This window comes from Glycine soja, chromosome 11, assembly GCF_004193775.1.
Source record: "Glycine soja cultivar W05 chromosome 11, ASM419377v2, whole genome shotgun sequence".
In the NCBI taxonomy this organism is placed as follows: domain Eukaryota; kingdom Viridiplantae; phylum Streptophyta; class Magnoliopsida; order Fabales; family Fabaceae; genus Glycine; species Glycine soja.
In genome coordinates this window covers 21,418,471-21,427,542 of record NC_041012.1, presented here as the reverse complement: position 1 = coordinate 21,427,542, position 9,072 = coordinate 21,418,471, and the positions used below count along the sequence as shown (strand labels likewise).

General features: G+C 31.0%; 1 long non-coding RNA gene across 1 annotated transcript; it reads right to left on the bottom strand.

Moving 5' to 3' along the window:
* Window positions 1–746: 746 nt before the first annotated feature.
* Window positions 747–5,715, bottom strand: LOC114375676. Its single transcript, XR_003658817.1, has 3 exons — window positions 5,133–5,715; window positions 3,028–3,270; window positions 747–2,870 (listed from the first exon to the last, which is right to left on the bottom strand). It is a non-coding gene; the product is annotated as an uncharacterized LOC114375676 (long non-coding RNA).
* Between the last annotated feature and the right edge of the window lie 3,357 nt (window positions 5,716–9,072).

The window sequence follows — 9,072 nt, the reverse complement described above, 5'->3', positions numbered from 1 at the left end:
GTAATATAATTAGGAAAAACAACTTAAAGCAAATTTGTGAGACTTATCATTAACCCATTTCTCGACTTTAATTTTTTAGTTTTCTCCATCACCTCCCAAGGAGTTAGTGGTCTTTGAAACTCCTTTGACCGCATAAATTTTAAAAGTTAAAATTATAAAGCATTTAATTAATTACATTGAATTGAAAATCAATGAAGTATATATATATATATATATATATATATATATATATATATATATATATATATATATATATATATGAAGTGAAATTATCAGCCTTTCAAAGTGAGTTGCAGTAGATATAGAACCACCACAGTATGTTAAGGCTCCTCTATCAATAGATTGATTCGCATTGGCAGTGGAGCTCTTGTTTAGGAAATATGTAGAACCCCAATGTTCGTCCAAGGCTGCTCAAACATTGGTTGTTATCCACTTTCCTTTATCTTGACCATTTCTGATCTTGTTCATTGCACTTTTCAAAATGTGTGAACCTTTTGTCTCAAAAACAACTCTAATGGCTTGCTCTTATGCTAGGTACCACCTATATTCTTTATGCATAAAATAGGAAACAAGAACTAAATTAGAAATGATACAAGAAACAATTCATTTTAAATGAAACGATAATTCAAATTACCTTAAACTCTCCAAACCACCTATCGTGAAGGTCAACTGATACCTTCAACCAACTTGTAGTTGGTTCATCGAATTTTGTCCTAATGATATCTGATATGATATTAGAATATCCATATGTTGGTTGGAACCTATGTACAAAGACATTGTTAATACCACATTTAAAAAATATTTTAAGAAAAATTAATAGTTAAATAAAATGCACTTACTCTCCTTTATATGCACGAATGAAAGGCCTATGATCAACAATATGTTCACAATTTGGATCAGGTGGGTACTCAGGTGTAAGAGAATTATCTGGTGCTGAAGGTGAAGCATCTCCAATAGGGGTAATGGGAATTCACTCCCTTACAAAGGTCAGATTTGGTTGGTCTTAAGCTGTAGGAAGTATGTTTGGTGTCAGCGCAACGACATGAATCATTGACTCTGAGATTGATATGTGAATGGAAGAGGTGGAAGGGTTGATGGTAATTGGAGCTCCCAAACTAACACCACGTCTTCTACCACGATTAAATGTTCTGTGACCACCACCTCTACCTCTGTCTACCATCTACATGTTTGATTTTGTTACACGTTGTTTAATTGAATCTACATCTATCTCTTCTCCACCTCCATCAACATCCGCAAGATATTCATTAATGACATTAGGGTTAACTTCCAACACTTCTTAAAGCCATACAAGCTCATTATCTTGGTATGGAACCTCTTGCTTAGTTTCACTTACTATATTGTCAGTGATTCTGCTATGAGCTTTTGTCTTCATTACGGCTAACCATCCTCGATGTCCCTTGGGATATGTTGAATAATAAACTTGTTCTACTTGTGGAAATATGAATGGGCCGTATGCTTTAGAATATATTTTTTATTGCCTTACTTCAGCAATCTCATACTTTTTATCTACTTGTATCCCTATATAAGGAGTATTATCAAACCAATCACACTTGAATAGAACTCACTTCATCAATGGGATGCCAGTATACTCCAATTGAATAATATCATACAACATTCCATAAAAATCATATTCTAATTGACCATCAGTTCCCCATACGTAAACACCATAATTAGAAGAATTCATGCCTTTATTCTAGCTAACTATTTGAAATTTGTATCCATTTATAAAGTAGATAGGCCTGGAGGAAGATTATATGGAGTTAAGATAATTGGCCAACAAGAGTAAATCTTCCCAAATTGACCAAAAGAACTAAACTCATCTGAACATAACCCTAATCTGACATTCCTAGGGTCATGACTAAATTATGGATGCATTCTATCAAAATGCTTCCACACTTTACCATCAGATAGATGACACATGACATTCGGGTCCTTCTGATTCTCACTATGCCATCTCATGTGAGATGCAATGGCCATTGAAGAGTACAATCTTTTTAGTCTTGGAATGAGTGGAAAGTACCACATTTTTTTAATAGGAAACTTCTTTTCAATCCCTCTCCTATTAACTGTCAAGTACCGATCACTTTTACAAAAAAAAAAAAAGCAATTAGTTATACTCTTATTTGAGTTTTCTTTGTAATACAACATGCATTCGTTCGGCCAACAACCAATTTTCAAACAATCGAGATCCAATTTCTGCACTGACCTCTTAGCTTGATAAAAATTACTAACCATGGTATTGTTTTTTGGCATGGTGTCGTCCATAAGTGGAACCATACAATTAGAACACCCTTTTGACATATTATAATCAGATTTCAAGCTAAGATAGGCCAAAGAAGCTGACAATTTTGAATGATGCTCACATCCTTCCCACAATGGTGCTTGTGCAGTTGCAAGCATATCAAAGAACTTTTGAGCTTCAAGATTAGGATTTTCCTCCATGCGTTCTGTCTCAATTACACCCTCTTGTTCTATGTATTGGCCAATTGATGGTCCAACATGATTCATGATCATTTACTCATAAGGATTCAATTATTCCCTTTGCCTACCACTTTCATAGTATGAACCTTACAACACTATTGGAGGAAATTGTGGTAACTCCTCACCGTGGTTTGTCCTCCAATAATAATTTGGCATGAACTCTTCCTTATAAAGATCCTGCATCACATCATCCACAAACTTGAAAACTTTACATTTGCATTTCTTGTTGGGACACCTTGTTTGTTCACCTTGCATTTGAAGCATGCCTTTGACTAGTAACAAACTGTACGAACTCAAACACTCCTTCTCTAAACTTATTTGTCCAACATTTATTAGCATCCAACCTCTGATACATCCACTGATATAAACTAGCAACAACAAATTTCCATTAAGAAACGTCAAGAAGTAAGAAAATATAATTGTGAAATGAAATGATTTGATAGTATTTAATGGAGTGTGTTCATACAAACACACAAGAGACATATTATTACAACACTATTGGAGGAAATTGTGGTAACTCCTCACCGTGGTTTGTCCTCCAATAATAATTTGGCATGAACTCTTCCTTATAAAGATCCTGCATCACATCATCCACAAACTTGAAAACTTTACATTTGCATTTCTTGTTGGGACACCTTGTTTGTTCACCTTGCATTTGAAGCATGCCTTTGACTAGTAACAAACTGTACGAACTCAAACACTCCTTCTCTAAACTTATTTGTCCAACATTTATTAGCATCCAACCTCTGATACATCCACTGATATAAACTAGCAACAACAAATTTCCATTAAGAAACGTCAAGAAGTAAGAAAATATAATTGTGAAATGAAATGATTTGATAGTATTTAATGGAGTGTGTTCATACAAACACACAAGAGACATATTATTACATCAATGAAGCCACCACTTATATAAGTGTGAGGCACATCAAAACCTTACATCATTTATCTACAAGAAGATCTAAGAAATTATCATTTTGATATCCAAGAAAAAATTATTCAAGTTTTATAATAATAAAGTATTATAGTCCAGCAAATTGAAAAAAAATTAATCCAACACATTGAAGCAAGTTAAACTCTAGTTGTAACCATACTTGAAAATTTTAATACTAGTCAATATAAGAAATAATTTTAAAACCAAACGTTACGGTTGATGGAATTGAAACTTTTTTGGTCCTCAACTCAATCATAAAGCTAGTGTTGTTAATTTTTTCATAAATTATGAATCTCGGTTGCTTATTATTCATTTAAATTGTTTTAAATTTTAATGTCATTGCCTTAGGTTATTGCTTCCATTAAAAGCAAAAGTTTAGTTGGAAAATGGAGTTACATGTGAGAAGATACGTAAATCTTTTTAAACTTAATGAATTTTTTTGATAGGTTCTAAAACATAGATAACAAAGAAAAGAAAAGGGACACCTCAATTATGGGATGTTCTCTAATCTTAATAAATATAAGTAATAGAAATACATTTATGAATGTTACAATTAAGTTGAGTCTCAAATAGAAATGAATTCTAAATTCTCAAAAAACTTTGATCATTCATTATTTTTTTTTACATTCTCAACTTTTAAAATTAATGTTATTTTTTGACAAAAAAATTAATATTTTATTTTAAAATTTTAATTTTCATTTATAAAATTGTGCATGATTAATATAAATTTTAATTAAGAAGGAGCTAAGTTTCACTGTTATTCTTGACATTCTTGACTTTTCAATGGAATTAGTGTTATTTTAAAATTTTGATTTTAATTTGTAAAATTATATGATTAATATAAATTTTAGCTAAGACCAAACTAAATTACACAATTCTACAATTTATTATCTACTTATTTTATTTACAATTTGCCATTAGATCGAACTTTTTTACTATATATATTATATCTACAAAATTTTATATTAATCTAAACTTATTTGATATTTTATTGATACATGTCAAAATTTAAATAATAATTAATTTTAAAATATGTAAAAATAAAAATTATTTTAAAATGTAATTTAATCGTTCGTTATTTCAATTAGTATGCAAGATACTAATCTCTGCTGAGGCCTATCATATATATATATATATATATATATATATATATATCACTTTGCAAGATCTGTATTATGTTCACTTCACACAAAAAAAAAAGAAAAAAACTGTAAACAACATGAGGTTTTTTTTAAGATCAACGGGAATTGATTTTTTTTTCTTGAGTCAATCATCACGGGTTTGAAAGGATATGCCTTAATCTAAAGTCACTACTATGTTTTTATATTTGATCTTTGTTTAATAATAGTTTTGATAGGATAGAAAAGGGTGGTCACTGAGTTTGCATCATCGTCATTGCCTATGCCTAGTGGGTTTGGTTAGTTGTGACTCGTGAATATATATTGCAGAGAAGTTGGTGCCTTTGGTGGTGAGAAATCAGTTTTTTCAAGACTTTTTATGTTTGATATATAACAAAATCAAACACATTTTATATAATAAAAAATATATTAAAAGGATATTTTTTTTATAATTAAATAAGAAATGTGACCTACAAAATTGTGATTTCCTAACAATTTCAGCTAATAAGTGTATTTAAAAGAGTGTTGCTACTCAAGAAACAAAGAAACAATTATCACTAGAAAAGAAATACACTAACCTTGGCACTTCCCCTATACTTGCTTTCACTATCCGTAGTTGGCTTGTCCTTAACTGATTTCCTATCAGTCACAACTTCAAAAATAGATGGAATACCACTGATCAAGCTAAATAATCGTTTCCCGCAATAAAGAATTGAGGTAACCATCAATAGAAGGAACCATATGCCAACATATGCTGAGCAATACCACAATAAATAAATTCAGTAGATGTTTTATATATAGACATCTCTTCCAATCAACAATTGCATAAATTTCTATTTGAAGAGAACACCATAGGGGAAAAAGCATATTAGTCAATACTTAATAGCTTAGCAAAGCAACCAACCCCAAAAGTGCTACAACAGTATAGTAGTTCACAGAGCAACTATTATTTTCAAAATACCAGACTGTCAAACACCCACTATACCAAAGATAGAAGAAATTTATGAAAAAACTTTGAAACAACTTGGCGTGATAAATGTGTTATGGCATGAAATTGACTACATTGGGAAAAACTATAAGAAACCAAAGCAACAGTGTAAACATATAAAACTATACAAACAAATCAACACAAATGAAACTTAATTGCATATATTTCCCTTAAGAATCCCTTCAGTACTATACATAATCCTAAGAAAGGAAAAATAAAGCAAGAATGAGATAAGGCATTACAAATACAAACTAACCACAAGTTTTTTTTTATAAGCCAGGAATTTTTTTTTACTAAATATAATATTGAAGTTTTCAAATACTTGTAACTTTATAGGGCACTTAGAAGACATGTCACTTGCAATGGCCCAAATGTGCATGTATCATTTAGAAAATCTAAGATAGCTAACAACTAACGAAAAAGGTGAAAATGAAAAGCAGAGAGAGTTGGGATATTATGATAGAATTTTCTTTTAGTAAAGTCAGTTGGAACACGTGTGGTACTAATCATTATTAGCACTAAGCCCTTCTTGATAGCAATGATTCATTTCATCTTAGTCTCCTCCACATAGACATCTTCAACACACACACACACTAAAACTTTTTCATAAAGGCAATTGTGGGAGAGAATTATTAAGGGAAAAAGGTTGATTACATGTGCACTAAGCAAGGTCCCCACCACCAAAGGCCATTCACATTCAGTACCTTTGTTGACAAAAAAGTTTATATATGGAAATTAGGGAATGAAGCTACACAAGAATAAATTCTAGAACTATAGTAATGCCATACAGACACCGAATAAATTTGGAATATCCTCCAAATAAGGTACACAATTCTAGAACTATAGTAATGCCATACATACATATCGTATTCAAATCTCATCAATGTTCTAACTACTACACTAAATGGCAAGTAACTTACCTTCCCAATAAATAGAGAATCTAAGACAAATTTTTTACCAAGCAAACAATGATGTTCAAGCCCAAGGTGAATGGCTTGTATTTCAAAAAAGGAAGAAAACTAATAAAAGAAATCTAGTTTAGTGACTCCCGTCTAAGGCTTGGGCTCACAAAGCTAATCCTTTCTCCACCTCTGGAGCAGGGAAGCAAATGGACGACTATGTGGCATCTCAAAAAGGGATTGATGCCCCTAGTGATGAGAATCCTAAAACTACCCAAATACAGGGACCCATGACTAGGAGTAGGACCAAACAGTCAGAGGATACCCTCCAACAAATGGTATCAGTCATACTTAACAAGGCCTAAGTAGAGAATGATGAAGGCTCAGAGGCACTACCAAGAATCTTGATTGCTGCTGAAGGCCCAAACTAATTTGAAGGCCCATGCCATTTTTTTCTATTTTCGTTCTAATTTTAAATTAAATAAAATTGGTGCCTTTCCAGCTGCACCTCAGATACACTATATGTATTGAACTCGTTTTCAATAAAAGGGACTTTTTGGCATTTTACAAATATTTTGTGAGAGCTTTTCTCTGGGTTCCTTGTTGAACCAATCTCGGACTTATCAAGGTAATCTTTGTGACGTCTACCCTGACTTATCTTCTCTCTCTAGAAGTGGTGTCATCCAAACTCTGTGACCTGTATCAAGCGATCCGCTCCTAGTAAGCAAACGGAAAACTATATGGCATCTCAAAAAGGGATTGATACCCCTAGGAAGTATGTGCAAGACCCTAAATGCAAGAGACTAAGAAATGAATCTACTAAGGTTGTTATGTGGTTCCCAAGATTCAGACCAAATACCCCAATCCTCAAAGGAAGAACCTAGATATAGCCCGTAAAGATGACAAGTCAAAAGCCATCCCTCCCAATGATTTTTTATTGGTGTCCACTACAAAACTAGAAAAGGACATTTCTATGCTTCTTAAATAGGATAATATCACTGGTCTAATTTTCCAATCGGACAATAGAATGAATGTTAACCAGAATATAGATGTTCATCTTCCCTCTGAAAGGGTAGAGATTGAGCAATCGATAAAGACTTTTTTGGATCATGATCCTGACCCAAAATTGACCAAAATTAGAGGTGAAATTAAAGGTGAGAAATACCTGAGGTTAGGGATTTTTTTTATAACTTGCTTTGCTATGAAAAATTGTTGCGTCGAATGCAAATTGAAGGCTTCTGCGAAATGGAAATGAGAAAGGAACCTACGGTGTTCAAAGAAAATGAATTCAAATCTTAATTCAAATCTAAAAGCGAGTTCAAATCCTGATTCATACCTGTGAGAACTCTACAAGAGAGACCGAGAGAGATGGGGAGCGACAGAGGAGAGAGAAAGAGAGAGAGTGAGCGAGAAGATAGAAAGATTGAAATTACTCTTTCTCTTTGTTTCTATCTTGGATCCCGCAGTGTTGTATCAGAGGCAAGGGTTTTCCTTCACTAACAACAGAGACAAGAGTTTCTTTATGTGAGAACTCTATGAGAGATGAACTATAGAGCTTCACTTACCACAATTTTTTATTTTGATTAGTCAAAAAACACTTAGCACGAATTGAAAAAGTTTAAGTTGTATATTATAATTTATAATATTAGAAATTTGAGATTTGAAAAAAAAATAATTATTTAACTTATAATGTGTTACCACTGTTTTGTGAATAATAATAATAATAATAATAATAATAATAATAATTAGTTGTGTAAAAAAATAATTATTATTGTTATAATTTTAATATATATACACATAATATATATATATATATATATATTAATAATAATTTAATCAACACTAATTGACAAAAACTGGTAGCAACTCGTGAGTAAAATTTAATTATTTTTATTAATTTTTCCTATGTTAATTATAATTCAATTGTCTTTATTAATTTTTTTAAATTATTTTATAATTTTATAAATATAATATTTAATAACTTTTTATACAAGATAATTAAGAAAAGGAGCTTAGCATGTAATATATGAAATTAAAACAAAAATTGAGCTTGACTATTTTACATAATCAAGTGAAAGTGATAACTAAAAAAAAAGTGGTATCTTAAAAATAAGAGAGAGTATAGTACACATTTATATATGTTAATGCGTCTTTTTCCTCATAATATAATTAATTTTACTATTTTTTAAAAATATATTTAATCTTAAATTAATTTTTATAAAATGAAAAAAATATTAATTTATCAACAAGTGCATATCACACGGGAACACACATTAGTATCTTTTAATTAATTATTAAGCTTTGGTTAGTATATATGTTATATTGAGCCTTGATTAGGCCTTATTGAATTTCAATCAATCATTAGTGCATATGTTACATTAAAGTTATATATTAGACCTTGATTGGGCTTTATTGGATTTCAATCAATCATTAGTATATGTTACACTAAAGTCATATGGGAAAGCGGTGAATGCTTAAGTTACACATTGAATCTTAATAGATCACTATTGGACCTTGGTTAGTGAATATGTTAAATTAAGACTTAATTGTAAAATTTGTTCCCTATTTTAACTACACTAGAAAGTTAACCAATATTTTCTTAAAAAATAAGAATTTTAAAAAATACTTAAG